We start from the raw sequence: 12,089 nt of genomic DNA, 5'->3' as shown, positions 1-12,089 counted from the left end.
TCCTTGGTTAAAAAACCTGTCCTTTTACCGGGACAAGTCCCTTGACACTTGTGGGGGTCGTAGAGCAAAACTGAGAACAGCATTGTGTTTGTGAGAGTCTCCCCTTTCCAAAGAATGGGCAAACTATTTTGTAGGTCAAACCGTTCTGAAGCTATAGACATTTGTATGAGAATACAGATTTTAGGGATGTGTCATGTTTTGACAAACATTGCTCTCGCTCTGCCACATTTCACCAAAAATGCAGAGGTGTAACATCAGCAGTTATGGTAGGACTGAGAAGCATCCAGTGCAAAATGCGTGACATTTCTAATTTAAAACTGAGAGATTCCAATGTTTTTTTATTTTTTTATTCACATACCGGTGCGTCAATCGGATCAAATGAAATGAGATCCAATTGATTTTGATGTCTACTTTTTAATTGTTAAAATCTACATTTAGTTCTTTCTTCATTTGTTTCTTGCTGTTACAGCTAATGAAGATTGAATCTGAAAGACTCAGCAGATGAATTACAGACTATTTGAACTGAAACCTGGTCAACTGCTTGGAAGATAGCTATGCTCACAAGTATACCACCAACACTCAAGTGATCCACTGTGGCCTGGCAACATCGACCTGTCAATGCATATTCTCACCGTCATTGCTGGTGACTGCAAAACAATGTCTTGAAATAAATGGCTCGTTGGTCTAGGGGTATGATTCTCGCTTTGGGTGCGAGAGGTCCCGGGTTCAAATCCCGGACGAGCCCTTTTGAAGAGCCTTTAACAATGTGAGACAGGCGGATCTTGGGCAACTGGTTGGAGGGGCGACTGCTACCACTGGAGCGCAGGACCAGGTGGACAAGTGATTAAGGTAATGGACTGCTAATCCATTGTGCTCTGCACTAGTGGGTTCAGCATCGCACAACATGTATTAATTTCTTCCTTGGTTTAAAAACCTGTCCTTTTACCGGGACATAGGTTACCTTCAGACGAGTCCCTTGACACTTGTGGGGGTCGTAGAGCAAAACTGAGAACAGCATTGTGTTTGTGAGAGTCTCCCCTTTCCAAAGAATGGGCAAACTATTTTGTAGGTCAAACCGTTCTGAAGCTATAGACATTTGTATGAGAATACAGATTTTAGGGATGTGTCATGTTTTGACAAACATTGCTCTCGCTCTGCCACATTTCACCAAAAATGCAGAGGTGTAACATCAGCAGTTATGGTAGGACTGAGAAGCATCCAGTGCAAAATGCGTGACATTTCTAATTTAAAACTGAGAGATTCCAATGTTTTTTTGTTTTTTTATTCACATACCGGTGCGTCAATCGGATCAAATGAAATGAGATCCAATTGATTTTGATGTCTACTTTTTAATTGTTATAATCTACATTTAGCTCTTTCTTCATTTGTTTCTTGCTGTTACAGCTAATGAAGATTGAATCTGAAAGATTCAGGAGATGAATTACAGAGTATTTGAACTGAAACCTGGTCAACTGCTTGGAAGATAGCTATGCTCACAAGTATACCACCAACACTCACGTGATCCACTGTGGCCTGGCAACATCGACCTGTCAATGCATATTCTCACCGTCATTGCTGGCGACTGCAAAACAATGTCTTGAAATAAATGGCTCGTTGGTCTAGGGGTATGATTCTCGCTTTGGGTGCGAGAGGTCCCGGGTTCAAATCCCGGACGAGCCCTTCTGAAGAGCCTTTAACAATGTGAGACAGGCGGATCTTGGGCAACTGGTTGGAGGGGCGACTGCTACCACTGGAGCGCAGGACCAGGTGGACAAGTGATTAAGGTAATGGACTGCTAATCCATTGTGCTCTGCACTAGTGGGTTCAGCATCGCACAACATGTATTAATTTCTTCCTTGGTTAAAAAACCTGTCCTTTTACCGGGACAAGTCCCTTGACACTTGTGGGGGCCGTAGAGCAAAACTGAGAACAGCATTGTGTTTGTGAGAGTCTCCCCTTTCCAAAGAATGGGCAAACTATTTTGTAGGTCAAACCGTTCTGAAGCTATAGACATTTGTATGAGAATACAGATTTTAGGGATGTGTCATGTTTTGACAAACATTGCTCTCGCTCTGCCACATTTCACCAAAAATGCAGAGGTGTAACATCAGCAGTTATGGTAGGACTGAGAAGCATCCAGTGCAAAATGCGTGACATTTCTAATTTAAAACTGAGAGATTCCAATGTTTTTTTATTTTTTTATTCACATACCGGTGCGTCAATCGGATCAAATGAAATGAGATCCAATTGATTTTGATGTCTACTTTTTAATTGTTAAAATCTACATTTAGTTCTTTCTTCATTTGTTTCTTGCTGTTACAGCTAATGAAGATTGAATCTGAAAGACTCAGCAGATGAATTACAGAGTATTTGAACTGAAACCTGGTCAACTGCTTGGAAGATAGCTATGCTCACAAGTATACCACCAACACTCACGTGATCCACTGTGGCCTGGCAACATCGACCTGTCAATGCATATTCTCACCGTCATTGCTGGCGACTGCAAAACAATGTCTTGAAATAAATGGCTTGTTGGTCTAGGGGTATGATTCTCGCTTTGGGTGTGAGAGGTCCCGGGTTCAAATCCCGGACGAGCCCTTTTGAAGAGCCTTTAACAATGTGAGACAGGCGGATCTTGGGCAACTGGTTGGAGGGGCGACTGCTACCACTGGAGCGCAGGACCAGGTGGACAAGTGATTAAGGTAATGGACTGCTAATCCATTGTGCTCTGCACTAGTGGGTTCAGCATCGCACAACATGTATTAATTTCTTCCTTGGTTAAAAAACCTGTCCTTTTACCGGGACAAGTCCCTTGACACTTGTGGGGGTCGTAGAGCAAAACTGAGAACAGCATTGTGTTTGTGAGAGTCTCCCCTTTCCAAAGAATGGGCAAACTATTTTGTAGGTCAAACCGTTCTGAAGCTATAGACATTTGTATGAGAATACAGATTTTAGGGATGTGTCATGTTTTGACAAACATTGCTCTCGCTCTGCCACATTTCACCAAAAATGCAGAGGTGTAACATCAGCAGTTATGGTAGGACTGAGAAGCATCCAGTGCAAAATGCGTGACATTTCTAATTTAAAACTGAGAGATTCCAATGTTTTTTTATTTTTTTATTCACATACCGGTGCGTCAATCGGATCAAATGAAATGAGATCCAATTGATTTTGATGTCTACTTTTTAATTGTTAAAATCTACATTTAGTTCTTTCTTCATTTGTTTCTTGCTGTTACAGCTAATGAAGATTGAATCTGAAAGACTCAGCAGATGAATTACAGAGTATTTGAACTGAAACCTGGTCAACTGCTTGGAAGATAGCTATGCTCACAAGTATACCACCAACACTCAAGTGATCCACTGTGGCCTGGCAACATCGACCTGTCAATGCATATTCTCACCGTCATTGCTGGTGACTGCAAAACAATGTCTTGAAATAAATGGCTCGTTGGTCTAGGGGTATGATTCTCGCTTTGGGTGCGAGAGGTCCCGGGTTCAAATCCCGGACGAGCCCTTTTGAAGAGCCTTTAACAATGTGAGACAGGCGGATCTTGGGCAACTGGTTGGAGGGGCGACTGCTACCACTGGAGCGCAGGACCAGGTGGACAAGTGATTAAGGTAATGGACTGCTAATCCATTGTGCTCTGCACTAGTGGGTTCAGCATCGCACAACATGTATTAATTTCTTCCTTGGTTAAAAAACCTGTCCTTTTACCGGGACATAGGTTACCTTCAGACGAGTCCCTTGACACTTGTGGGGGTCGTAGAGCAAAACTGAGAACAGCATTGTGTTTGTGAGAGTCTCCCCTTTCCAAAGAATGGGCAAACTATTTTGTAGGTCAAACCGTTCTGAAGCTATAGACATTTGTATGAGAATACAGATTTTAGGGATGTGTCATGTTTTGACAAACATTGCTCTCGCTCTGCCACATTTCACCAAAAATGCAGAGGTGTAACATCAGCAGTTATGGTAGGACTGAGAAGCATCCAGTGCAAAATGTGTGACATTTCTAATTTAAAACTGAGAGATTCCAATGTTTTTTTGTTTTTTTATTCACATACCGGTGCGTCAATCGGATCAAATGAAATGAGATCCAATTGATTTTGATGTCTACTTTTTAATTGTTAAAATCTACATTTAGCTCTTTCTTCATTTGTTTCTTGCTGTTACAGCTAATGAAGATTGAATCTGAAAGACTCAGGAGATGAATTACAGAGTATTTGAACTGAAACCTGGTCAACTGCTTGGAAGATAGCTATGCTCACATGTATACCACCAACACTCACGTGATCCACTGTGGCCTGGCAACATCGACCTGTCAATGCATATTCTCACCGTCATTGCTGGCGACTGCAAAACAATGTCTTGAAATAAATGGCTCGTTGGTCTAGGGGTATGATTCTCGCTTTGGGTGCGAGAGGTCCCGGGTTCAAATCCCGGACGAGCCCTTTTGAAGAGCCTTTAACAATGTGAGACAGGCGGATCTTGGGCAACTGGTTGGAGGGGCGACTGCTACCACTGGAGCGCAGGACCAGGTGGACAAGTGATTAAGGTAATGGACTGCTAATCCATTGTGCTCTGCACTAGTGGGTTCAGCATCGCACAACATGTATTCATTTCTTCCTTGGTTAAAAAACCTGTCCTTTTACCGGGACAAGTCCCTTGACACTTGTGGGGGTCGTAGAGCAAAACTGAGAACAGCATTGTGTTTGTGAGAGTCTCCCCTTTCCAAAGAATGGGCAAACTATTTTGTAGGTCAAACCGTTCTGAAGCTATAGACATTTGTATGAGAATACAGATTTTAGGGATGTGTCATGTTTTGACAAACATTGCTCTCGCTCTGCCACATTTCACCAAAAATGCAGAGGTGTAACATCAGCAGTTATGGTAGGACTGAGAAGCATCCAGTGCAAAATGCGTGACATTTCTAATTTAAAACTGAGAGATTCCAATGTTTTTTTATTTTTTTATTCACATACCGGTGCGTCAATCGGATCAAATGAAATGAGATCCAATTGATTTTGATGTCTACTTTTTAATTGTTAAAATCTACATTTAGTTCTTTCTTCATTTGTTTCTTGCTGTTACAGCTAATGAAGATTGAATCTGAAAGACTCAGCAGATGAATTACAGACTATTTGAACTGAAACCTGGTCAACTGCTTGGAAGATAGCTATGCTCACAAGTATACCACCAACACTCAAGTGATCCACTGTGGCCTGGCAACATCGACCTGTCAATGCATATTCTCACCGTCATTGCTGGTGACTGCAAAACAATGTCTTGAAATAAATGGCTCGTTGGTCTAGGGGTATGATTCTCGCTTTGGGTGCGAGAGGTCCCGGGTTCAAATCCCGGACGAGCCCTTTTGAAGAGCCTTTAACAATGTGAGACAGGCGGATCTTGGGCAACTGGTTGGAGGGGCGACTGCTACCACTGGAGCGCAGGACCAGGTGGACAAGTGATTAAGGTAATGGACTGCTAATCCATTGTGCTCTGCACTAGTGGGTTCAGCATCGCACAACATGTATTAATTTCTTCCTTGGTTTAAAAACCTGTCCTTTTACCGGGACATAGGTTACCTTCAGACGAGTCCCTTGACACTTGTGGGGGTCGTAGAGCAAAACTGAGAACAGCATTGTGTTTGTGAGAGTCTCCCCTTTCCAAAGAATGGGCAAACTATTTTGTAGGTCAAACCGTTCTGAAGCTATAGACATTTGTATGAGAATACAGATTTTAGGGATGTGTCATGTTTTGACAAACATTGCTCTCGCTCTGCCACATTTCACCAAAAATGCAGAGGTGTAACATCAGCAGTTATGGTAGGACTGAGAAGCATCCAGTGCAAAATGCGTGACATTTCTAATTTAAAACTGAGAGATTCCAATGTTTTTTTATTTTTTTATTCACATACCGGTGCGTCAATCGGATCAAATGAAATGAGATCCAATTGATTTTGATGTCTACTTTTTAAATGTTAAAATCTACATTTAGTTCTTTCTTCATTTGTTTCTTGCTGTTACAGCTAATGAAGATTGAATCTGAAAGACTCAGCAGATGAATTACAGAGTATTTGAACTGAAACCTGGTCAACTGCTTGGAAGATAGCTATGCTCACAAGTATACCACCAACACTCAAGTGATCCACTGTGGCCTGGCAACATCGACCTGTCAATGCATATTCTCACCGTCATTGCTGGTGACTGCAAAACAAAGTCTTGAAATAAATGGCTCGTTGGTCTAGGGGTATGATTCTCGCTTTGGGTGCGAGAGGTCCCGGGTTCAAATCCCGGACGAGCCCTTTTGAAGAGCCTTTAACAATGTGAGACAGGCGGATCTTGGGCAACTGGTTGGAGGGGCGACTGCTACCACTGGAGCGCAGGACCAGGTGGACAAGTGATTAAGGTAATGGACTGCTAATCCATTGTGCTCTGCACTAGTGGGTTCAGCATCGCACAACATGTATTAATTTCTTCCTTGGTTAAAAAACCTGTCCTTTTACCGGGACAAGTCCCTTGACACTTGTGGAGGTCGTAGAGCAAAACTGAGAACAGCATTGTGTTTGTGAGAGTCTCCCCTTTCCAAAGAATGGGCAAACTATTTTGTAGGTCAAACCGTTCTGAAGCTATAGACATTTGTATGAGAATACAGATTTTAGGGATGTGTCATGTTTTGACAAACATTGCTCTCGCTCTGCCACATTTCACCAAAAATGCAGAGGTGTAACATCAGCAGTTATGGTAGGACTGAGAAGCATCCAGTGCAAAATGCGTGACATTTCTAATTTAAAACTGAGAGATTCCAATGTTTTTTTATTTTTTTATTCACATACCGGTGCGTCAATCGGATCAAATGAAATGAGATCCAATTGATTTTGATGTCTACTTTTTAAATGTTAAAATCTACATTTAGTTCTTTCTTCATTTGTTTCTTGCTGTTACAGCTAATGAAGATTGAATCTGAAAGACTCAGCAGATGAATTACAGAGTATTTGAACTGAAACCTGGTCAACTGCTTGGAAGATAGCTATGCTCACAAGTATACCACCAACACTCACGTGATCCACTGTGGCCTGGCAACATCGACCTGTCAATGCATATTCTCACCGTCATTGCTGGTGACTGCAAAACAAAGTCTTGAAATAAATGGCTCGTTGGTCTAGGGGTATGATTCTCGCTTTGGGTGCGAGAGGTCCCGGGTTCAAATCCCGGACGAGCCCTTTTGAAGAGCCTTTAACAATGTGAGACAGGCGGATCTTGGGCAACTGGTTGGAGGGGCGACTGCTACCACTGGAGCGCAGGACCAGGTGGACAAGTGATTAAGGTAATGGACTGCTAATCCATTGTGCTCTGCACTAGTGGGTTCAGCATCGCACAACATGTATTAATTTCTTCCTTGGTTAAAAAACCTGTCCTTTTACCGGGACAAGTCCCTTGACACTTGTGGAGGTCGTAGAGCAAAACTGAGAACAGCATTGTGTTTGTGAGAGTCTCCCCTTTCCAAAGAATGGGCAAACTATTTTGTAGGTCAAACCGTTCTGAAGCTATAGACATTTGTATGAGAATACAGATTTTAGGGATGTGTCATGTTTTGACAAACATTGCTCTCGCTCTGCCACATTTCACCAAAAATGCAGAGGTGTAACATCAGCAGTTATGGTAGGACTGAGAAGCATCCAGTGCAAAATGCGTGACATTTCTAATTTAAAACTGAGAGATTCCAATGTTTTTTTATTTTTTTATTCACATACCGGTGCGTCAATCGGATCAAATGAAATGAGATCCAATTGATTTTGATGTCTACTTTTTAAATGTTAAAATCTACATTTAGTTCTTTCTTCATTTGTTTCTTGCTGTTACAGCTAATGAAGATTGAATCTGAAAGACTCAGCAGATGAATTACAGAGTATTTGAACTGAAACCTGGTCAACTGCTTGGAAGATAGCTATGCTCACAAGTATACCACCAACACTCAAGTGATCCACTGTGGCCTGGCAACATCGACCTGTCAATGCATATTCTCACCGTCATTGCTGGTGACTGCAAAACAAAGTCTTGAAATAAATGGCTCGTTGGTCTAGGGGTATGATTCTCGCTTTGGGTGCGAGAGGTCCCGGGTTCAAATCCCGGACGAGCCCTTTTGAAGAGCCTTTAACAATGTGAGACAGGCGGATCTTGGGCAACTGGTTGGAGGGGCGACTGCTACCACTGGAGCGCAGGACCAGGTGGACAAGTGATTAAGGTAATGGACTGCTAATCCATTGTGCTCTGCACTAGTGGGTTCAGCATCGCACAACATGTATTAATTTCTTCCTTGGTTAAAAAACCTGTCCTTTTACCGGGACAAGTCCCTTGACACTTGTGGAGGTCGTAGAGCAAAACTGAGAACAGCATTGTGTTTGTGAGAGTCTCCCCTTTCCAAAGAATGGGCAAACTATTTTGTAGGTCAAACCGTTCTGAAGCTATAGACATTTGTATGAGAATACAGATTTTAGGGATGTGTCATGTTTTGACAAACATTGCTCTCGCTCTGCCACATTTCACCAAAAATGCAGAGGTGTAACATCAGCAGTTATGGTAGGACTGAGAAGCATCCAGTGCAAAATGCGTGACATTTCTAATTTAAAACTGAGAGATTCCAATGTTTTTTTATTTTTTTATTCACATACCGGTGCGTCAATCGGATCAAATGAAATGAGATCCAATTGATTTTGATGTCTACTTTTTAAATGTTAAAATCTACATTTAGTTCTTTCTTCATTTGTTTCTTGCTGTTACAGCTAATGAAGATTGAATCTGAAAGACTCAGCAGATGAATTACAGAGTATTTGAACTGAAACCTGGTCAACTGCTTGGAAGATAGCTATGCTCACAAGTATACCACCAACACTCAAGTGATCCACTGTGGCCTGGCAACATCGACCTGTCAATGCATATTCTCACCGTCATTGCTGGTGACTGCAAAACAAAGTCTTGAAATAAATGGCTCGTTGGTCTAGGGGTATGATTCTCGCTTTGGGTGCGAGAGGTCCCGGGTTCAAATCCCGGACGAGCCCTTTTGAAGAGCCTTTAACAATGTGAGACAGGCGGATCTTGGGCAACTGGTTGGAGGGGCGACTGCTACCACTGGAGCGCAGGACCAGGTGGACAAGTGATTAAGGTAATGGACTGCTAATCCATTGTGCTCTGCACTAGTGGGTTCAGCATCGCACAACATGTATTAATTTCTTCCTTGGTTAAAAAACCTGTCCTTTTACCGGGACATAGGTTACCTTCAGACGAGTCCCTTGACACTTGTGGGGGTCGTAGAGCAAAACTGAGAACAGCATTGTGTTTGTGAGAGTCTCCCCTTTCCAAAGAATGGGCAAACTATTTTGTAGGTCAAACCATTCTGAAGCTATAGACATTTGTATGAGAATACAGATTTTAGGGATGTGTCATGTTTTGACAAACATTGCTCTCGCTCTGCCACATTTCACCAAAAATGCAGAGGTGTAACATCAGCAGTTATGGTAGGACTGAGAAGCATCCAGTGCAAAATGTGTGACATTTCTAATTTAAAACTGAGAGATTCCAATGTTTTTTTGTTTTTTTATTCACATACCGGTGCGTCAATCGGATCAAATGAAATGAGATCCAATTGATTTTGATGTCTACTTTTTAATTATTAAGATCTACATTTAGCTCTTTCTTCATTTGTTTCTTGCTGTTACAGCTAATGAAGATTGAATCTGAAAGATTCAGGAGATGAATTACAGAGTATTTGAACTGAAACCTGGTCAACTGCTTGGAAGATAGCTATGCTCACAAGTATACCACCAACACTCACGTGATCCACTGTGGCCTGGCAACATCGACCTGTCAATGCATATTCTCACCGTCATTGCTGGCGACTGCAAAACAATGTCTTGAAATAAATGGCTCGTTGGTCTAGGGGTATGATTCTCGCTTTGGGTGCGAGAGGTCCCGGGTTCAAATCCCGGACGAGCCCTTTTGAAGAGCCTTTAACAATGTGAGACAGGCGGATCTTGGGCAACTGGTTGGAGGGGCGACTGCTACCACTGGAGCGCAGGACCAGGTGGACAAGTGATTAAGGTAATGGACTGCTAATCCATTGTGCTCTGCACTAGTGGGTTCAGCATCGCACAACATGTATTAATTTCTTCCTTGGTTAAAAAACCTGTCCTTTTACCGGGACAAGTCCCTTGACACTTGTGGGGGTCGTAGAGCAAAACTGAGAACAGCATTGTGTTTGTGAGAGTCTCCCCTTTCCAAAGAATGGGCAAACTATTTTGTAGGTCAAACCGTTCTGAAGCTATAGACATTTGTATGAGAATACAGATTTTAGGGATGTGTCATGTTTTGACAAACATTGCTCTCGCTCTGCCACATTTCACCAAAAATGCAGAGGTGTAACATCAGCAGTTATGGTAGGACTGAGAAGCATCCAGTGCAAAATGCGTGACATTTCTAATTTAAAACTGAGAGATTCCAATGTTTTTTTATTTTTTTATTCACATACCGGTGCGTCAATCGGATCAAATGAAATGAGATCCAATTGATTTTGATGTCTACTTTTTAATTGTTAAAATCTACATTTAGTTCTTTCTTCATTTGTTTCTTGCTGTTACAGCTAATGAAGATTGAATCTGAAAGACTCAGCAGATGAATTACAGAGTATTTGAACTGAAACCTGGTCAACTGCTTGGAAGATAGCTATGCTCACAAGTATACCACCAACACTCAAGTGATCCACTGTGGCCTGGCAACATCGACCTGTCAATGCATATTCTCACCGTCATTGCTGGTGACTGCAAAACAATGTCTTGAAATAAATGGCTCGTTGGTCTAGGGGTATGATTCTCGCTTTGGGTGCGAGAGGTCCCGGGTTCAAATCCCGGACGAGCCCTTTTGAAGAGCCTTTAACAATGTGAGACAGGCGGATCTTGGGCAACTGGTTGGAGGGGCGACTGCTACCACTGGAGCGCAGGACCAGGTGGACAAGTGATTAAGGTAATGGACTGCTAATCCATTGTGCTCTGCACTAGTGGGTTCAGCATCGCACAACATGTATTAATTTCTTCCTTGGTTAAAAAACCTGTCCTTTTACCGGGACAAGTCCCTTGACACTTGTGGGGGTCGTAGAGCAAAACTGAGAACAGCATTGTGTTTGTGAGAGTCTCCCCTTTCCAAAGAATGGGCAAACTATTTTGTAGGTCAAACCGTTCTGAAGCTATAGACATTTGTATGAGAATACAGATTTTAGGGATGTGTCATGTTTTGACAAACATTGCTCTCGCTCTGCCACATTTCACCAAAAATGCAGAGGTGTAACATCAGCAGTTATGGTAGGACTGAGAAGCATCCAGTGCAAAATGCGTGACATTTCTAATTTAAAACTGAGAGATTCCAATGTTTTTTTATTTTTTTATTCACATACCGGTGCGTCAATCGGATCAAATGAAATGAGATCCAATTGATTTTGATGTCTACTTTTTAATTGTTAAAATCTACATTTAGTTCTTTCTTCATTTGTTTCTTGCTGTTACAGCTAATGAAGATTGAATCTGAAAGACTCAGCAGATGAATTACAGAGTATTTGAACTGAAACCTGGTCAACTGCTTGGAAGATAGCTATGCTCACAAGTATACCACCAACACTCAAGTGATCCACTGTGGCCTGGCAACATCGACCTGTCAATGCATATTCTCACCGTCATTGCTGGTGACTGCAAAACAATGTCTTGAAATAAATGGCTCGTTGGTCTAGGGGTATGATTCTCGCTTTGGGTGCGAGAGGTCCCGGGTTCAAATCCCGGACGAGCCCTTTTGAAGAGCCTTTAACAATGTGAGACAGGCGGATCTTGGGCAACTGGTTGGAGGGGCGACTGCTACCACTGGAGCGCAGGACCAGGTGGACAAGTGATTAAGGTAATGGACTGCTAATCCATTGTGCTCTGCACTAGTGGGTTCAGCATCGCACAACATGTATTAATTTCTTCCTTGGTTAAAAAACCTGTCCTTTTACCGGGACATAGGTTACCTTCAGACGAGTCCCTTGACACTTGTGGGGGTCGTAGAGCAAAA

General features: G+C 42.4%; 13 non-coding genes across 13 annotated transcripts; all 13 read left to right on the top strand.

The window, feature by feature from the left end:
- Positions 1-673: 673 nt before the first annotated feature.
- trnap-ugg lies at positions 674-745 on the top strand. Its single transcript has one exon. It is a non-coding gene; the product is annotated as a tRNA-Pro (tRNA).
- An 863-nt stretch (positions 746-1,608) lies between these two features.
- Positions 1,609-1,680, top strand: trnap-ugg. The gene has a single exon. It is a non-coding gene; the product is annotated as a tRNA-Pro (tRNA).
- Positions 1,681-2,526: 846 nt separating this feature from the next.
- trnap-ugg lies at positions 2,527-2,598 on the top strand. Its single transcript has one exon. It is a non-coding gene; the product is annotated as a tRNA-Pro (tRNA).
- An 846-nt stretch (positions 2,599-3,444) lies between these two features.
- trnap-ugg lies at positions 3,445-3,516 on the top strand. The gene has a single exon. It is a non-coding gene; the product is annotated as a tRNA-Pro (tRNA).
- An 863-nt stretch (positions 3,517-4,379) lies between these two features.
- Positions 4,380-4,451, top strand: trnap-ugg. Its single transcript has one exon. It is a non-coding gene; the product is annotated as a tRNA-Pro (tRNA).
- Positions 4,452-5,297: 846 nt separating this feature from the next.
- On the top strand, positions 5,298-5,369 carry trnap-ugg. The gene has a single exon. It is a non-coding gene; the product is annotated as a tRNA-Pro (tRNA).
- An 863-nt stretch (positions 5,370-6,232) lies between these two features.
- trnap-ugg lies at positions 6,233-6,304 on the top strand. Its single transcript has one exon. It is a non-coding gene; the product is annotated as a tRNA-Pro (tRNA).
- Positions 6,305-7,150: 846 nt separating this feature from the next.
- trnap-ugg lies at positions 7,151-7,222 on the top strand. Its single transcript has one exon. It is a non-coding gene; the product is annotated as a tRNA-Pro (tRNA).
- Positions 7,223-8,068: 846 nt separating this feature from the next.
- trnap-ugg lies at positions 8,069-8,140 on the top strand. The gene has a single exon. It is a non-coding gene; the product is annotated as a tRNA-Pro (tRNA).
- An 846-nt stretch (positions 8,141-8,986) lies between these two features.
- trnap-ugg lies at positions 8,987-9,058 on the top strand. Its single transcript has one exon. It is a non-coding gene; the product is annotated as a tRNA-Pro (tRNA).
- An 863-nt stretch (positions 9,059-9,921) lies between these two features.
- On the top strand, positions 9,922-9,993 carry trnap-ugg. The gene has a single exon. It is a non-coding gene; the product is annotated as a tRNA-Pro (tRNA).
- An 846-nt stretch (positions 9,994-10,839) lies between these two features.
- On the top strand, positions 10,840-10,911 carry trnap-ugg. Its single transcript has one exon. It is a non-coding gene; the product is annotated as a tRNA-Pro (tRNA).
- Positions 10,912-11,757: 846 nt separating this feature from the next.
- Positions 11,758-11,829, top strand: trnap-ugg. The gene has a single exon. It is a non-coding gene; the product is annotated as a tRNA-Pro (tRNA).
- Positions 11,830-12,089: the final 260 nt, after the last annotated feature.

This window comes from Oncorhynchus mykiss, unplaced genomic scaffold (assembly GCF_013265735.2).
Source record: "Oncorhynchus mykiss isolate Arlee unplaced genomic scaffold, USDA_OmykA_1.1 un_scaffold_494, whole genome shotgun sequence".
NCBI classification, from domain to species: Eukaryota; Metazoa; Chordata; class Actinopteri; order Salmoniformes; family Salmonidae; genus Oncorhynchus; species Oncorhynchus mykiss.
This window is presented reverse-complemented; position numbering and strand designations above follow the sequence as displayed.